The sequence below is a fragment of the Poecilia reticulata genome, chromosome 3, assembly GCF_904066995.2.
Source record: "Poecilia reticulata chromosome 3, P_reticulata-male-v2, whole genome shotgun sequence".
In the NCBI taxonomy this organism is placed as follows: domain Eukaryota; kingdom Metazoa; phylum Chordata; class Actinopteri; order Cyprinodontiformes; family Poeciliidae; genus Poecilia; species Poecilia reticulata.
Window position 1 is genome coordinate 20,736,637 of NC_088832.1, and position 19,731 is coordinate 20,756,367.

The following is a 19,731-nucleotide window of genomic DNA, read 5'->3' on the forward strand; positions in this document are numbered from 1 at the left end:
TTTTGTGTGTTCAGGCTGGAAGAAAGGTTGCTCCTCAGTGATGTGTTCTTGAAAATGACACGGAAAACATGTAAGCGCTCGATAACCCCCACCTTGCTTCTCTCCGCTGCGTTTCTCCTTTATTGGAGGGTATTTGTGTTTCATGCCAGAGATATGGGGAGCAGGAATGGAATGCACTGAGACCTGGCTTCTGAGTGAAAGGCGTTGTAATACTTTTGACACTAATCACAAAGTTCACATATTGGTTTGATTTCTGCAGATCAGACCCTAATGGCCAAACACTCTCTGAGTTAATCAATGAGTGAGCAGGCGAGGGGGGAAGGTCTGGAGTTTCACAACTAAACAGGTCGCTATGTGTGAGCCAGTCACTGAAAATCCGGGTTCGCACTAAGCAGTCGCTCAGTTTGTGCTGCTGCCTTGCAAAAGAAGGATAAAAAGCAAGTCAGGGGGAGCTGGAAATGTGCTATGGATCAGGTTTGTTGTCTGGCAGAAACACAGCTGTACTGAGCGGTAATGGGCTTGGAGTCAAGCTCCTCCAGCTGGCTCCACGGGAGAAGAATGACCACTGCAGTGCCTCCCATAAAATTAAGGTTGCAAGTTCACTCCAAGTTTCTCTGTAAAAGGGCATAAAATAAAATGCCTACTGGATCTGATGGGGGGAAAAAAGAGAAAATACTTGTAGCTCCTTCAGAGATGAAGTAATTTCTTCTTTTACCATGACCTATTTGAGCATAAATTATTTAATAGTGCTTTACTTTCTGTATCTACAAACCTGATATGATGATACGTCTCTTCTAGCTGATCTCACTTCATCAGCTTAGACTCCTGTGCTAAAACAAGAGCCTATGTTAAAATCCAAGACCTGACCTGTTGTGGTTAAAACTCGTAGACTGCTGCTGTCAGACTGTGAGATTTTAACACCAGAATGAAAACAACTGTTCTGAAGGAATATCATACAAAAAAGTTAAATAACCAACATAGCCGCACAAATCAGGATGACTGACAGCAAAACAAAGCTTCATGCAAAAAGCTTTGATACTAAAATGTTCATTATTTCTTACTAAAATGCATCAGTGCCACAAGGATGCTTGAGAACAGCTGTGCGTTTGTTAAATGATCTATCAATTTTTATGCATAAGATTTTTTTTTTAAATCCCCTATTCAAGAGCAGCTCACTCTGAAGTATTATGTCATTCTATAAAGTTGATATATGAATGGAAATTTTAGCACATTTAAAAAAAGTTAAGTATTGCAGTTATGAGAGCGAAGCCAGATTGTGAAAGATTAAATGAAACAACCAGCAGGCCCGCTGTGTGGCCTGCCGTCACCAAGAGGCTTTAAACAGATATTACATCTTTCTCTTCTGACCGATAAGCACAAACACTGATACAGAGACACATAGAAAACCCTTCCCCCCACCTCCATGTTTATCACAGGCCAGATACTGGGCAATAAAGCATGGCTGTTGTCATTGCGGAGCTCCTCTTCACTCGACAAGCACTCGAGCAGACCCAGCTTGATGCTCGAGTCAGACTAAGAGTCCCCCGCGTTGGAGAGCCTGGAGACGTTTAGCTGTTGGGCTGATGTCTGACAGCGTGTGTTTACTTATTACGGTGCTGGCTGTACGTTAAGTGACAGTGTGCATGATTCCAAAATCCACAGAGATAAATTACTGGATGGCCAAGTGCCACAAGACCAAGTTAAAAAGCTCTGCTGCAGAAAAAACTAAGAATTCCTGTGAAAAACGTGTGGTGGAATCAGTCTACTTCACTTTAAATGTGGCTGCAAGTCTTTGTTTGTACGTGTGTGTTTACAACATCTGTGCACTGATTATCAGAGTGTCAGCTGATTCAAAAATAGGAGCAGTTTAATATTAGACCTAAACTCAGATGGGTAATTTTTATATGGTAAGGATATAGAGGTAGGAAAAGTTAGTATCATGATTATTAAGCGCAAATTTATTCCAGTCAGTTACATTTTTTTTAAAAATGTGAAGTAATTGCGCAAAGAGTAACGTTATAATTTAAAGTTATTAGATTGTAAAGTTATGAACCCAGCTTCAAATAATAGGATGTGAATACATTATATTTCTTATTAAAACAATGCTATTTTACATTCTTACCTTGCTTGTAATTTTCCAAGTTTCAGGCAAACTACTTTTTCTTCGTGTATTTAACATAGGTTCATGAATTATGCTGATAAACAGTAAACATATTTTAATTACATTTTAAATCCTCTTAAAACAGGTTTAAATCCAAATTTACGCCAGTGGAGCTCGACAAGATGTGACACCCTATGATAACTTATCACACCAGATATTTCTTCTAATCAAATGTCATCAAGGTAGACAGTATGAAACATCCTGCAGAAGACTATATTTCATAAAAAAATTTAAAAATCAGATATGAAATGACCAGAACTGAAAAGTTCTGAGTGGCAAACGTTCATAATGACCGGTGCTCTGCCCATTATTTAAATGCAGTTTTACTAGTCAGGTATTATGATTTCTATTATGAATCCTCAGAAATGTTACCATTTCTTATTGTAAAAAAAAAAAAAGAAAAGGCAACAAAAAATGTTTTTATTTACGGTCTTAATAACCACACATTTTACTACTGAAGTGCTCCACAGGCCAACATTGAAGCCTCCTTACATATGACGGAAAAAGCTCGGGCGCATGCGCAGTCGGTCGCGTGTGTGCAGAGTTGTTTTGAAGTGCTGTTTATGTTAAACTGTGATTAACACCGTCCAGGTGCTCTCGCTGGCAGAGCCGTGCGCCCGCTGCTTTAGACTCTCACACATTTTCCCCCTGCCTGGGTCCAGTCATCCGTATTTACCGAGCTGCCAGAGCCAAAGCGTTGAACTGCTGACCACTATTTATTCTTAGACTGTCTCATAAATGGTGCTCCTCCACGGAAAGACGGAGCGTACGCGTGAAAGCGTAAGAGACGTGGGAGAAGAAATCCAGACTTACAACGAGCGGGTAGTACAGTGTTTGGAGGCGGCATGAGGGGTGGAAGGGAAACAGAGTGAGAGGGTGGGATGGAGGAGACAAAGGTGTAACCAGAGGTGTGATGGTCTGCTTCGGGAGGAACGAACCGAGGATGGATGCCACAGCCGACACTCAGACAGCGTTAAGAATTTCATTAACCCTATCTCCACAGGTCTAGACAGGAAGGCCGGTCTCAGGCCCCACACAACCGCTGCCCTGTGAGCGGAGCTGGTCAAAGCGCTGAAGCTATATGCTCGCCTTCACCCCCGAGGAGCACGAGGCTGTTTATTTAGTGCTGACGATTTGTGTGCACATCCTCAGACCTTTCTATAAAATGGTCAGCGTGGTTTTTCAGATACACAGGACATCTGTCTGCGTCCACACCGAGCTCTGTGTTGACTGAATTCATCACCAGGAAGATGTCAGGAAGTGAGGAGAAACAGGAGGATGTGAAGAGGTCAGAAGAAGGCCAGCGTACAGAGAAGCAGAGCAGGAAGGTGCAACTGAAAACCAAGTTATTGTTATCGTATTGTTCTGCAACCTGGAGGAAGCTGGACAGAATTCAAAGAACAGCGAATGGATGGGTGTTTCTGAATTATTAGAGTCTAGACTTAAGAAGAAGTGGTTAAGTTAAAAACATTGTCCAAAACTAGGACAATCCCTGACATTTATTGATTTAATCAAGTTTTAATAAGATTATCGTTCACCTGCCTGTTAAAGATTTAAAAACTAGAAACGTCAAAATATCAAGTCTCAAAGACTATTTAGGGAAAATCTATAAAATTCATATGAGTCATTCTTGCCACATTGGTATGGCTTATTTCTTTTATTGCATCTTTCTTGTGGATATCCATTCATCCATCCATTGTAACTACTATTGACTATCCAACAAACATCTCAGTTTCATGAAACTATTTTAAAAACTAAATCTGCCAATGGCGGGAATCCATATGAATATGTAGTATTTATTATGCTGAAAATAATACATTTGCATTTTTGGATGATAAAGATGGGAAATTGGAACAAATACAAATAATTTCCATTATTTTTAACCTGGAAAGAATTTTACATACAAATTTTCAAAACACAAATTGCCTGTTTTAATGAATTCAACGTGATTGCACTTTTTTAGAGGTAACTACACAATGAAGTAATCACTAATCTACCAACAAAAATCTTCTCATCTTTGGATATATCTAATAAAATACAGCTTAAACATGAGCCAATTGATTGGCTTAAAGGTCTTTGCTTAAAAATGCCACACAAGTGATTCAGGCTTTTTTTTTAAATAAATGTGATGTCAAACAAATTCTAATGTGTGTGAATGCATTATATCCACACACTCCCTCAGCAGGAGCACGTTCTGTACCGTCTGAATCATTCAACACATGTTATGATGCAATCTTACGCCAAACTTTCTCATCCAGAGATGGCGTTTGAGCCTAGTTTCTATTTTATTTCTAAGGAAAATCTTAAAGTGTCTGGTTGTGTTGTTTCCATCTTACAGAGGGCAAAACCTGTGCACAACACTCCCATAACCCCGCTGCTCTGACAGTGAGAGCACTTTTGATTAAACTACCACAGTCATGTGTTTACTTCAAGTTAAGTGGGGGTCACAAGTATTTTTTTTTTGTTATTTTTTTTTGCTTTCATTCCCCTCATCCCCAATAAATCTATTTCCGGCTGGAGTAGAAGAGGCTCAGGCCAGAGGGAGAGAGCGGGACCCCGCACTCGGTGGTCCTCTGCAGCAAGCGCTCGGGAGAGCCGGACCTAAAAAAAATAAACTCTCCTCTCGGGCACTGAGGGTGGGCGATGCCACTCCACGACAGAAGACGGCGGGTTCTGGTGAGTGTTACTAAACTGTCACTAACCTCTCACCCCCCCACCCCAACAACTCCCCATCGATGTCCCTCTGGAGTGGGCGGGGCGCTTGGGACAAGGAAGGCGTGGGGTCAGAGACGAGCATTCTCAGCATTCCCAGCCAGCAGAGAGGCGGCAGGTACGAGCAACAAGTTCATGCACAAACGCAACATAAGCAGCTGCTGCAAAATGCAGGCCTCTGCAGCACATGCCACCACCGTTAGCTGCAACGAGACGCAGAGCTAATCTACAGAGAAACAAGCACTAAAGTTGTACACGACAATCAACAAGGTACGCTGGTCAGATTAGACCAGAACTGAATTTTTAACCCTAAATATATAACATCACATGAGATGAACTGCTATACTGCTTATCAGTCTGAAAACAAAGTAACAAAGTGATGGCAGCATTATGCTGTGGGAATGTTTTTCTTTAGCAGGGAAAAGGAAACTGGTCAGGACTTCTAGAAAGATGGATGAGCTGAATACAGGCCAGTCCTGGAATAGAAGCTGCTAAAGATTTCACACTGGACAGAAGATTCACCTTCCATTGGAACAACAGCATTAAGGGGTGCAGTGTTATGTATTTTCCAAGCAAGAACTGCAATTTTATAACACAATAGAGTAACTATGTTACCTGCAGTAGTTATGAAAATGCTGTTTTGACTTTGCAATTTAACACATTGAAATTGGGCCTCTGTCTCTTTAAGAAGCTCCTGCTCTCTTCAAAACTCCTTCTTGAGCGAGTCATCATTACACCATTCCTCTATTAAGCCTATTAAGCATTTTACTGAGTAGTTGTTTGTATGATGCGTTCTGCAGATGTGCAGTTCCACCAGGTGTTTGCTAATTGCTGCTGGCTGGTTTGAAGGAGCTGAGTGGGGCGTTGTGGGGTGTCAGGGTGCTCTGTGAGGCAGAAGCTCAGATGGGGAGCTGTGTGGAAAAGGCAGCGCCTGTAGTGAAAGCAAACATTTCTGCAAACAGAATGGTTACCAGGGGAGACTGAACAATTTCTCAAACACACTTGGAAGCATTAAGGCAACATTCCAAGTGTGTTTTTGACGAGGGAATAACAGAACATGATGTAAAGCTCAAAAAAGTTGAATTTACAAAATAGTGCCTCTTTAAACATTTAGCCAGAACCACAATGAAATAACTAGGAATCTGTGAAAAGACTTGAAATGTCCACAGAATCTCTCCATCCATCCAAAGGGATTGAGTTTGAGCTTTTTAGCAAAGAAAATTGGCAAAAATGTTCGTTTTTTCTTGTCCACAAGATGCTACGGACATATTACTTAGAGCTCTAATGAAATATATTGAAGGTTTACGCTTCAATATATTTTGTAACATGACAAATGTTTAGCTTCTGCAAAGCATTGTATGTGTGCTGATGTTGTTAATGCGTGCGCGCGTGCGTGCGCGCGCTTGCGCTCGTGTGTGTGTGTGTGTGTGTGAGTTTTACCTTGCATGTTTCAGTGATGTAGAGAGGGTTGGAGGCAAGAGCAGCTGCTTAATGTTTAACTGCAGCAGCTCTTAGTAGACTTGGCATGCCCTGACAAAATCCATTTTGTGATGGAGCTGTGATTATGATGATGGGCCTGGAATTAAGATGTTGGCTCCTCCAGGCCTCATTTTTGTTTCAGCTTGAGAGCAACAGCTTTTGCACACACACTCACCCACTTTTTCCTGTACTTCCCCTCCGCCCCCGTGTTGATGCAGTGTATCTGTTCATTTCAAAGACAGAACATTGATTGTGCAGTGGAGCTCGGACATTTAATTGTTTGTAAACTCTCTGGTCCGTGTTATAAATGAAGTAGTCTGGTTGAATTACATAACGAGGCTACTGTCTCTGAAGGAGCACAAACCAAAATGTACAATTTATTCACAGCTACAGGAGCATAACTGGACGTCTTTGAGATGCGTCAGGGCCTGGAAAGTCGTTAGCGCTGTCGTCTTGCAGCAAACAGGTTGTGGTTCAAATCCTGGCCTGGGATCTTTCTGCATGAAGTTTGCATGTTTCCACTGGGAACTCTGGCTTCCTCCCACAGTCCAGAAACATAACTTTTAGATTAATTGGTCTCTCTACATTGTCCTTAGGTGTGAGTTTGCGCTTGTCATTGTTTGTCCTCTGTGTCTCTGCGTTGCCATGCGATGGACTGGTGACCTGCCCGCGGCACGCCCTGCCTATCGTCCAGTGATTGCTCTGCAAGGATAAGTGGTACAGATGACGGACAGGATGCTTCAAGGAATCGCTGCATGGCAAAGATGCTGACGTACATTTTTCCATTCATCTAGTTCAGATCTAATCATCTCCCTCTTTTCCAAAAGTTGGATCCGAACTGGAATGAGGCTGTAAAAATGTGTGAAGGATCTCGGAGCTTAAATAACTCTGCAGCAGTCACTCTCACAAATTCTCCCAGTTGCAGACTGTGACGCAGGCGAGGAGGTCGGTGGATGACCACGCATGATTCAGGATTGGAGCAGTTCTTATCAGCACATTGTTTAAACATGTATACATACACCTAATACAACACAAACACTCCCACACACTCTCCTCAGCCCTCCTCTCTCCATGCAGGTCCTGGGTGTTCCAAAATCACGCCCCTCCGTCCTCGTGCTGCGACCTTCCCCTGCGCACTAAATGTTATCCTTTTGGCTCCTAATTGCCTGTAATTTGCTCGTTGAAAGAATCCCTCTCTTGTCTGGAGCAGCGATGCGTGGTAACCTGAGAACCCCGAGGGGGAGGCAGAGGAGGAAGAGCAGAGGACATAAGAATCCAGGGGAAGTGGACAGATTAAGGGGGCAGGATTCGAAGGTGAAGAGGAAGGGATGAGGAGAGGAGAGGGATGAAAATGTGAGGCTGAAAAGGCAGGAGCAGTTGCAGAGCGGCGTGCATATAGTTCCAGTTCAACAAAGCACATATCCTGTCCGGTTTCTTAAACCTTTTATATCCTGAAAATAAAGGGAGATCCTATATTGACTGGTTTGCAAACACTAGCTTTAAATAGCACCGCACCAACGTGCTTCATTTCTTTTCAAATAATTGAAAGGAAATGAGAACAACCAATACCATATGAGAACAACAAATAATCTAGAGTCAGGCTCCATGGAAAAATCTCCCAATAGGTGAATCCACAAATAGGTGCGAGTCCACTGTGTATATTTATATATTGTTGTTTGATTTTGCTGATTCAGCTGCACGGCCTGCGCTCTTAAAGAGACTGGAGAACTTTGATTTATTTGAATAATTTAACTCAAGGCTTCCCTGTTTTGACCCGCTCTTAGGTGCACACACAAACACACATAGACTCTTAAACACACGCTGCTGCTGCTGCTGCTGCTGCTGCTGCTAACTATTTTGATCTGAGTGCGGTGTGGTCTCCTGGACAGGATATAGGTTCTTGATTGTTTGCCTTAATTTCCTGTGGTGAGGGATGACGAGAGCCTGCCCGCCTGCTTTGCCAGCTTTTACTCTCCTGTTTCCTCTAACCAGTTTAACATGCCTCCTTCTCAAAGTACCAGAGGAGGCTGCGAGAAAGCCAGACACGCACGTCTCTCTGGTTCATCCACTTGAGAGGATTTGTCATTAAAGCCGACCCCGCCCCCCCCCCCACAACTGCTCGGCATCTAGTCGTCGGGGCTCACCTAGCTTTTAAGTTGCTGCTGTGTGGACTCGACAAAAGTGCCTGCTTTAAGCATACAGTTGATTGCTGTGAGATTATGCTGCTCCTTTTCAGCCAGGGTCAGCGTTTTCATGTTTGACAGTTGGAATCACAAGCAAATTGTGTCATTTCCTACTTCTTCTAACTCGATGTGTATGTGTGCATTTAAGAGTATGTGGCTGTCTGGTATCATTAAAGAGTCAACAGTTTGCAGGCTATTAAATGGTCTTCGTATCTGAAGTTAACAGCAACAACAACCGCTCCGCTCCTCAAAGTACGATGAAGCAAACCATCCCCCCCCCCTGCCCCCCTCCCCACCTATGCTAATCTATTTCTGAACTTCAGTGACTCATCACATTTGTATGACTCTCCACGGGTTAGTGTCAGATTCTCTCTCATTATTGTTATGTCTTTCTCCGAATGTCAGCGCAGTAGTCTCATGTTGTTTCTGTGGCCAGTGCCGGCAGCATTTGGCTCCTTTTAGAGTGGAGCTGGTTTACAGTTTACATCTGAATGTTTGCTTGTCCTCTATACTTCTCCCCACAGGGACCACCCAGGCGAGAGGTGAAGTGGTCCCACTGCCACCACTTTTTCAAACTCGCACGGCATTTGTGTCATATTCTTTCCAATGCCACTGAGTCCAAGAAGTCTAGCTCAAGAGAGAGAGAAAAATTCAGTGCAAATACATATTACATTTTCATATTCTCTACACTTTTTTCACCTTAGATCCTGAGATGTTTTCTGTCCAATTCACAATTATTATAAAACACACAAATTTGTAATGTAAATATATAATTCTCTGAATACATGCACCTATTCCTGTAAGGGTATTAGAGGTGTCACTACTTTTTACATAAATCTTAAATTTTGATTCTAGATTAGTTTATCTTTAAATAACATGTTAAAAGATAGTAGAACATGCATAAATCTCATGATGTTTAAAAAACTAACTCCAATCTTTCTCAGTTTTCCATCCTCATCTCACAACTACAAAGAAACTGGATCCTCTCAATAAAAAAATCGAATTTAATCCCTAAAAATTTAGTGAAATTTTTGCATAATGAAGATTTTGATCAGTTCTAAAATGTTTGCTTCTCATTTATCACAAATTTTTCTCATATCAATTGTTAAATATGAAAATACGTAGGCTACGTCAAAAACTTAAAAATAGTCAACGAGTGTACGTTACATTTCCTGATTTCTTGGAATATAGTGGAGTTTGTGTGTTTTAAAAGCAGAATGACAGAGTTTGGGAGACTGGCTGCACAATTCTGCATCGTCGTCCCTCCCACTGTTTACATATTAAGGTCATGGACTCTGTGACTGGAGATACCACTCATATCTTTCTCGACCGACTCCCCAGGGATGGTCCATTATAGCCCATAATTTTCCTCCCATAGATAGCAGATACCTTGAACAAACCTTATGACACATCCCTTGAATGAAAGGACATGCCTTTCATTTTCTAGTGCAGCCTGAATTACACTTAAGCATATCAGATGTGAAGTGCTTAGGAGACTTTGCTGAGGAGGCAGCAAAGCACTGACAGGTTGTTGACATCGTCTCATGGTCTTTTTTTACTTCTTTTATTCTCTGTGGCAAAATTCCGATTAGTTTTACTATGTTGGACAAGCACCATTTGTCTGTAGACAAGTTGAACGCTTCCATACTCACAGTCAAGTCCCAACTGGTTTTATGCAATCGGCGAGGCTCATAGAGGAGAGGCCAGCACTTTCAAAGGGTCCGTTTCAGTGGAAACAAAGAAATGTTGTGCTTGGACTGGACATGTCCGACTGCGATAGGTCCAGATGGGTGAGTGGAAGTGCAGGCGTCCAAATTGGAGGACGGCTAGAGGAGCTCGCAATTGGTTTGCTGGCCACTTGTCATGTTGACTTTGTTCCAAAAATACACATGCAACCAGAGTTTTTGCTAGGAAACATCAAACCTGGAGTGCAACAGTGCAGATGCTCAAAGTGCAGATGGAATAGATTTTTTTTAGGGAAGGAGGCTATGTTTATACATTTTTGCTGCTCATGTGTAGCGTTTTATTCTGTGCAATTTTACTGCAATATAAGATGAGAAGACGCTACAAAAAGGCACAATTGACAACTTTAGAATTAGCAAAAGCAGGCTGTGCATCATTTTAGGATAACTTTGCTTGGGGTGTAATATGAAAACAGGAATTTTCTTTGTTTTTTTTAATGTAATTATAACAATGAAGCTGCATTTCTGATGTTTTGAGGTAAGTAACAGGTAGAAGCTCTGGATTGTTGTAAAAATTAAAAATTATATAAGATGAAGCAATTTTTTTTAATCTTATAAAGCTTCTAACTATACCAAAAACTATGTTTTAATTAATATATAAAAATAAAATAAAAAATTCCCTTCTCACCCTCCGCGGGTGGTCTCTCTCTCTCTCTCTCTCTTTCATTCTCTGAGCTTGGGTGCTCTTCCAGAGGCCTGGGAGCTTGTATATATAATTTATCCTCTTATTTTTAAGAGGATAATTCATTTGCTTTATTTATTTGGCAACTATTACACTTCAGAAAATTTTCAGTACTTCATGATATGTCTTCTTTCAAAACACCGATGTAAAAATGTTTCCACCACTCTGATCACTCTGCAGCCTACTTTCAATAGCGAAGCTGAAACTGTCATGAAAAAGCCTTCGCTGTCTTTGACATTTTTAAAAAGTTTCATTTTTATGCATCACAATGTGTAAAATTTTATTTTCACACTGGTAAAAAGATTTAAATAAAAACATAAAAATCCAAATCAAGATGTAGGACAGTAATTCTTTTGCCTTTGGACATTGTGTAAGTTATTTTTTTTTTTCAGAATGTTTTTCAGAATAAATCTGTCAAAGGAATTTATTTTTGTTAGAATTTAAAAAAAAAGCCTAATAGTGTTAAAATTACAGTTTTGATACATTTCTTATTAAAGACAAAATCATTTGCATTGTTTTGTTTTTAATTTTTTAAAATGCCTGTTTAGCTTTATTTGACTTTTTTTTTTACAACAAGATTTTTGGTCAGAAACTTTCAATTAAAATGGGAAGAAATGACAGGACAACAAGGAACCAAAGGACAACAGCTTTTTCTAACACTCCTGCTTGTTGGCACGTCTCTGCAATCTAATCAGCCTGTTGAGGAGCTTCCTAATTGCTTATTTTTTCTGTATCTCCAACCACTCAGCAGCATCGACCAGGTCCAGCTTTAACCTGGAAACACAAGCATGCACATACTGCAACTACTTTACTTGTGTGCAATTTTTTATATTCTCATAAAACAGTAACAAACTTTAATTTCAACCCTTATGCTGCTGACCTACATTTTTTCCATAACACTGAACGACTAAGCAAGAAGAGAAAACCTCAAATTCTCTTTTTAATCGCTACAGCGTTGCTGTTTCAGTTGCTGCAGAGGCTGAAAATTCACTGAACTTGATTTCCTCCATGACGTTCAGTCACCAAAGGCAGAATTGATGCACGAACAAGACTGACACAAAGTGCATTATCGAGCTTCACTGTTTGGCTGTGCACCAAAAACACCCTGTTTTGCTAAAATTAGCACTTTATTATTAATATTTTTTATCTCTGTTTGCATTTCACTTTTAGCTAATTATCTTCCTTTTCATAAAATGAAAGCATTCACCAGGATCCAACATTAGTCCAATTCTATTTCTTTTATTTCTGTATGAGAATTATTTTATATACATTCCATTAGAGTTTCTATGTTTTATTGTACATTTTATTACATGGTTATAATTTGATGTGTGCAAAATCAGATTTATGAAGGTTTTAGGTAAAAATATGCAACAAAAACAGTAAACCAAGTAAAAAAAAAAAAAAAAACAATGTTAAAAAAAATAAATGACACTTAATCTATATCTCAAGACTTTAAACATACATAATAACTAAAATAAAAAAGAATGTTATTATATTCATTTGGTTATTTAGTGAAATAAAATAATGGAAAAAAATATATACAAATACAAATATGTTTTCTTGATTATAAACAAATGCCACATGAGAGTAAGTAAGCCCAGCCAGGGCCTGCAATAACTGGGTCACAAGGTTAACACAAACCAATTACCCAGAGAGTTTAGAAGGAGACAGGAAGCACAATATTTACCACATCACTGGCAGAGTGATGTACCAGTGCCAGACAGGAACAATTGTTTTAATACACGCTCTGCGACTCTGCCCTCAAGTTTCACTGTAACACGAGTGAAAAAATAAAAACAAAACACGAGAAACTTCAGAGGACATACGGCGATGGGGAGCGGGCTGCATGATAAAAAGAACTGAATCCACAAACCCCAGATCTTTAACACAGAACCCTGGATAAACACTGCATGTTGTCATGAAAGTGCTGTTCATTTTTTATCCCCTGGCAAGTCTAACCTCAAACTGTAGGAAAATAAAACGAAGCTATCAAAGCTTGGGACTGACGTCACCAAATCTGGTTCTGTATCTGAAGAGGCAACTTTCATGCGTTTCCTTTGATGTTTTGACAGGCTTGATAACTATAAATGTCTACGTATCGGACGTGTTTATGCTGGGGATGTTTGCTGTGACCCTGGCGTGTGGCTGCGGGACACTGCGGGGGGTCCTGCTTCCTGTTTATCACATCCTCCATGCGAATGTCAAACAGTTTACCTAACAAGGTGCTCTTTCTGTGTCTTCCCTCCGACTCAGTAGAATACACCAAGCAAGACACACACAGTACCATGCAACATACAAGTGCACACTACATGCCGATACACTGTATGCACAAAACTTTCTCTCTTGAATACACACACACGTGCACGATGGAAGAAATTTTAAGATCTGTCACAAGAATACGTGTATATTTATAGGACATGTTCAGTATGAAATAGAGAAGAAAATTACACAATGCTTAAATGTTTTTTTTTGTTTAAGCTGTGAATGATCTGTAAATGCAAATAATGCCGATATTATTGTAGTTTTGATGAAAATCGTTATTACTTCCTAAATAATAAACTCCTCAATGTGGCAATTACTTCAGTTTATGAAATAAGCACCTTGCAGAAAATAAATAAAAATATAAATAGAATGTGCTTTATTTGGTATTGTACCTGTCAAGAAAAATATAGCATATTTTGCACATTAACATGTTTATTCTTTTGTAAATATGTATTTTACAGCTCATGTTTTTCTTTTACAACAAACTTCTGTAAATTTTTTTTTACTTTCGTAGTTGTGGGAATAACCTGTAAGACAGTTCAAATTTATGCACAATCATTCAGATTTTACGTTTTTTACTAGCGCACCTTGCTGTACATGAGCAACGTTTTTCCCTCACTCATCTGCCAGTAAAAACAATGTCACCGAAAAGCCTTTTCAGGAACTGCTCTCTGGTCTTCCTGTCTCTGTTCCTGGGCTTTCTCCAGACTCAGCTGTCTTGTAAACCCCACAAAATCTACACACAGTAACACGAGAGGCAGCATGACAGAGGGCGAGGGAGGCGGGAGGAGAGAGTGGGACCGAATGAACGCGGACATGCCTCTGAAGGAGTGGAGGAGGTGAGGGTAATTTGTGAGCTTCGTTTTAAAGCTTTAGAGGATCTGCCATCTATCTGATATCCATTGTGTCTCTTAAATCCTCTGTGGGTGGCTGAACATGTGCTTGTGTGTGCCCTTCGCCTGCCACATGCTTTGATGTGCTCGAAAAACTTAATGGAAAAGGGTCATCTCGCTTGAATTTAACTTAAGTAAATCTAATCAGATTTGCTTTACAAGTCAAAAATGCTTAGATAAACTAAAAAGGTTTTTTTTCTTTTGTATTTTGTAAGGTTTATAAAACATAAATTGTGTTTCTGTTAAAATACTGTTTACAGCTTTTAATTTAAAAAAAGGAATTTTGGTTAGGGCAGATCAGGGAAAACATTTTGGAGAAATGTGAAGCAGTGTGGCGTTATAAAACATTAATCCTCAAAACTGTTTGAGGTGCCCTCCACAGATAAAGCAGCAAGAGCAAAACATTGTTGAAAAATAAGTAACTAGAAGAAACATTTGGAGTTTCTACAAGCAGTACAGGAAAAACAACAAGTACACAGAAAAGGTGTTCCGGTCAAGTCAGACCAAACCTGAACTTGTTGGCTTACATGTAAATGCAGTGAACAAAGGAAGGAAAGGTTAACACTGAACATCTCCCTATCCCCATGTTGAAACATGGTGGTGGCAGCATCATAATGTGGAGGATGTGGAGGCTACAAAATGGTTTGAGATGATTTGAGAATGGAGTGAATCTTTCTCTTCAAGCAGCACAGCATTAAACATACAGCACACGTCCTTCTGATGATGATGTTGATTGAGCTGAGATAATATAGATGGAACAGAAAAATATGTTTTGCCAGAAAATACAGGCTATAAAAGAGTTTGTCAAAAATGGAACTGACAACAACGCCTAATCTGATAAATCCACAGGAGAGGAAAGCACACAAAGTTGCTGGATATTAGATTAACTCTTTGTTGCAGTTTTTTTTTTTGTTTTTCCTGTATATGATTATTTTCCTCTCAGGAATATTGATGCAAGTATGATTATTTTCCTGTTTGGACAGTGAGTTTCTGCCTTCATGAAGCGGCCTGCAGGCGGTGCGGAGCGAATGAGGCAGCGGATGAATGTGTGGGTACGTGGGTGGTCTTCTGAAACCAGAATGCAGGGCCATGAAGGTTCTACACTGCAAATGGAAGTGAACTGTTAAAGGCCACAGGAGCAGCCTGAATGAAATCATAATACGCCGAAATGAAAGGGATAAAAAAAAAAAACTACATGGAGGAAAGTTGGGGGTTGGGTTGGGGAATAGTGTCCCACAGATACATGGTGGAGGTCTGTGAACAAGTCTGGCAGGTCTCCTCTACAGAGCAACTCTTTCATTAGGGGAAACATGCATGAGATAGTTTATTCACCCAATAAAGCTTCAATAGATTGAAATAGCTGGACAAGCAAAGTCAGGTCGGAGAGGATTGTAGCAGACCTGATGCTTGCTGCTCAAACAGCGACCACCTAAAAGAACAACTGGGAAACGAGGCTGACTCACAGGATGACTAAAGAGAGACAAGTTACATAAATGGGTAAAAGTAAACGATGAACAGATTCCACTGGAAACTTTGACCAAGAACGTCGGTTATTTACCGTAACCCCAGATTCTATGAGGACAGGCACAGGAATGAAAAGATCAACATCAAAAGCAAACCTACAGATTAACCTGAATTAAACTGTTGAAAAGCAGCACCTTGTAACCTGAACTGCAGCTCAGTCTGGAAATCCCAATCCACCGGTTTGCTTTTCTGCCATCTATGTCACCGTCTCCTCTGCCCTCTGACAGCCTTCACTCTCTCAGTCTGTCTGTCTCTGTGGATTTCCTGTGGCCTCAGGGCTCTGCTACATCCACCTCTCTCTCAGGACACAGCGTTGCCCCCAGAGCGCACACGCACACACACACACACACACACACACACACACACACACACACGCACGCACACACACACACGCACACACACGTGGACATGCGAACACAAACACACACAATCAGCTCAGTGTCTCTGGGGCTGCAGTGATAAGAATCTCCACCACTTCCCTCTGGAATCAAAATGGAAAAGATGCTGCCCATTACCAGGATGTAAGTCGCTGGGTGTTTGGTCGTCATGTCAGTCATTCTTTGTATATGCAGGGCTGTTAAACGCATCCGTCTAAAGGGTTGTCTACTTTACAAACCTACATTTTTATATGTACACTTGCGGAAAAACAAAGATGCATTGGAAGACAAAAAAAAAAAACAGAAGGAGAGACAAAACACGGATAAAGTGGGCAGAAGCTCTCATAGCTGCAGGGCTCCAGCTTCTGCCAATGGTTTCCAGATGGGCCTCGTTTGGCCTGTGTTGCTCCAGAGCGTGGACGTCTGTTCTCCAATGGAGATGCACTCACACACAAACACAAAAAGTAAAGTGAAATATGACATGCAGGCAGGGAGGACTCAGTATAACTACATCCTGAAAAATGTTTTTCAGCATTTTTCTGGATGCTGAAAAGCAAAACCAAAAAAAAACCAAACAAACAAACATTGTGTAAGAATTTTAAAGCTTTATTTTATGTTGTTAAACTAGATTCAAGTGTTTATTACTGTTTTTGATTTATCATCTTGCAATTCCTCACCTTGTTAAAACAAAAGTATAGAACACATGATATAAAATTTAGATGCATGTAAATTTAGATGCAGAGCAATAATGTCGCCCACATAAAGCAAATCTGCTCAAAACATGATGTCGTCTCAACCATGCTTGCATTTTTATTTTATTATTTTACTAAATTTCATCACAAACTTTTAGAAATGTTTTGAAACATATGAGTGATATAATTTTATTTTATGAAGTTTTTCCATAAGCTTTCTTTCCCACATATTTAATTAGATTTCTTTAGATATATTTCTAGTTATATAATTTCATACTTAAAATAAAGGTTTCTCTATTATTTATATTTTTTTTGGAGGATAAAAATATATATTGTTTCCTTCCTCAACGTCTTCTCATATCATAAAGATGAACTTTTCTCCAGTATTTTTGCTCCTGACAGTTGATATGTGATCATGACGTTCATGAGGCTCTCATGCTGAAATGCCAATTGTCTTCTCTTTTTATTGCATTTTTATCTCATCTACTCACAAGTAGTTTTCAGGTTGCCCTCTGAATTTCTCCACTTAATGTTTAGAAATATGCACTTGTCAGTAAATGCATTTTGGAGAGTTTAATTGTCAAAGTCGGCAGTGGGGAACGTCTTGCAAGTGGATGTTTTTTTGTTTTGTTTTTTTCTCCTTTTAAAATACATTTTAAATATCTACTTTATGAACTTAATGTACTTATAATATTCCAGTAGTGACACATTCTATCTTGAAGACATTGTGTGGTGTGTGGCACCAGGCTCTTCCCACGCACTACTGTGGCTGCACAAAGAGTCAGTGTTCGGAGACCTCACGGCGCAGCGATGCGTGACCTGACGGTGTGAAGCTGCCTGTAAAACCCACAGAAACAGGTACGGGTCACAGCCAACAGCAGACATGTTGGATCACCCTCTGCTTTCTCACTGTTTCTGTCCGGCGAGTATTTGCGCAGGGCGGAGGTGGTGACGATGGCGTGGGGCGACTGTGTCTCCATAACTTTGTATTTTTGGAAACCACATGAAACAAAACAGCCGTGTCCTCTGGCACACATGGCCCGCCAGCCACCATGGAGGCCTCTGATGGCGAGAGCGACCATCCACAACACTGTCCTCCCACCCCCGACCGCTAAAGAGACACATTCCGACATACAAATAGACTCATCATACTTTGAACTTCCCATGTGGTATCAGTTTTAATCTTTTTTGCACCGTCCAAAAACCAGAAGTTATCATCCACCAATGACGGATGCATCTGTAAACTAAGGATATATCATTAGCAATAGTTAGCAGCCTCGCTGTGTTTACATCACTGATACACAGCTGTTGAGGTATGTCAAACAAGCAGAGTGGATAAATATGTTTTCCAGGTGGGGTTCTTAATCAGCAAAAAAATTGCCCCCCCTCCCATCAGTTTGTGGTGTTGCACCTTAAGATCGATTGATATCCTCATTAGCCAGCTAGAATGGACCGTAGCCCTAATGCGAGACCTGTGTTTGTTATTGTGCGAAAGAAACGAGTCCAGTGGGGATAAAGCTGGCTGCACTGATGGCGAACAGGAGGTACAACAAAAGAGGGGAAAATAAAGAAAGCTGAGAGGAAGAAAATATATAAAGCTGCAAACACCGAGGGGTTCATTTCAGACTGAAGCAGAAAGCAGGAGAAAGACGAGCTATCGATTACATTTACTGGCGACATGTATATGCCTGAGCCTTTGGTCGTCTGTTGCTCTCCCATACATTAGGTGCTGCATGCATTCCCCTGCAGACCAGCCTAACATCTGGATTGGATGAGTGTCCGAGCAGACTGAGAGCATCCGAGTACATCGCAGAAGGTATTAGAGGTAATTTACTTATTAGAGAAGAAAGACTCAATCTCAGAAGCTGTGATTGTAAATGGAGTTGGAGCTTATCTGAAGGACTATCAGTATCCCTGCAGGGGAAATAAAAGTAGGCAAGCGGTGGCAGTTTAACACAAACACATGTACATCATAGCTTAAAAAACACATGAATCTGAACAGACAACACTAGACAATGCGTGCAGCATAATCTGACATTACTCTATTAGATTGTTTCCCCCTCATAGTTCCAAATTTGATTATGTAAACTGCAAACCTTTTTGTCAAAATTTTAAAAAAAAATCACGGATGATGAATGAAAAGTACATTTTAACAGTGATTACTGAGAACTTGAAGAAGGTTTAACTTTTTTTGTTGTTTTTTCTTAAATCAGCCACATTGAAGGGTGTCTGGAATTATTATTTTTTTAGTTCATGCCAAAAAATGAAAAAATGAATGTCGTTTTTCCTCAGTCTCTTTGCTAAAACATAAACTGAATCAAGTGTAGCAGTGCTTCCAATGTTTGCTATGACTTTGTTTGTGACCTCTTGGGTGAACTCTTGGAGTAATTTTGGTAAGTTGAACACATCTGGGAAGGTCCATCACTGTTACTGGATTTGTGGATGTTGGTTCTCAATATCATTTGCTGAAGTTCCACAGTCTTAGAAATGAATATGCAAACCCTTTCCAGGAATATTTTAATAACTCTTTTCTGTTCTTGGATTTCTTTAGATTGGGGCATAACATGTTGCTTTTCAACATTATTTGTCTACTTTCTTAGATTCTAATTTGTTTTTTTTATTTTACAGCTCTGCCTAAGTTTGGCTTGTTAAGTTGAACTAAGATTTCTAATAAACCATCATTAATCACAGCTGAAGTATTACTGACCACAGCCATAACTAATCTTCAAATAGGGTGATGATTGCTTCCCCCCCCTAAATAAATGAAATCATAATTTGCAAAACAGCTTTGAATAAAATTTAAATGGCTTTTAGGATATGAAGCTCTTAAAGGGATGTGAGTGTCATAATCGGAAAGTCAACTAATTTCAAATGCACTCAAAAAATGAACAAAATAATAAACAATAATGGGAGCTTTTCAACACGAAAACAGATTTTATTCATATTAGTAACATAATAATCACATATGTTGAAGCAACGCCTGCACCCCGTTCTCTTCATCCCTTCCGTAAATATGTGGGAGAT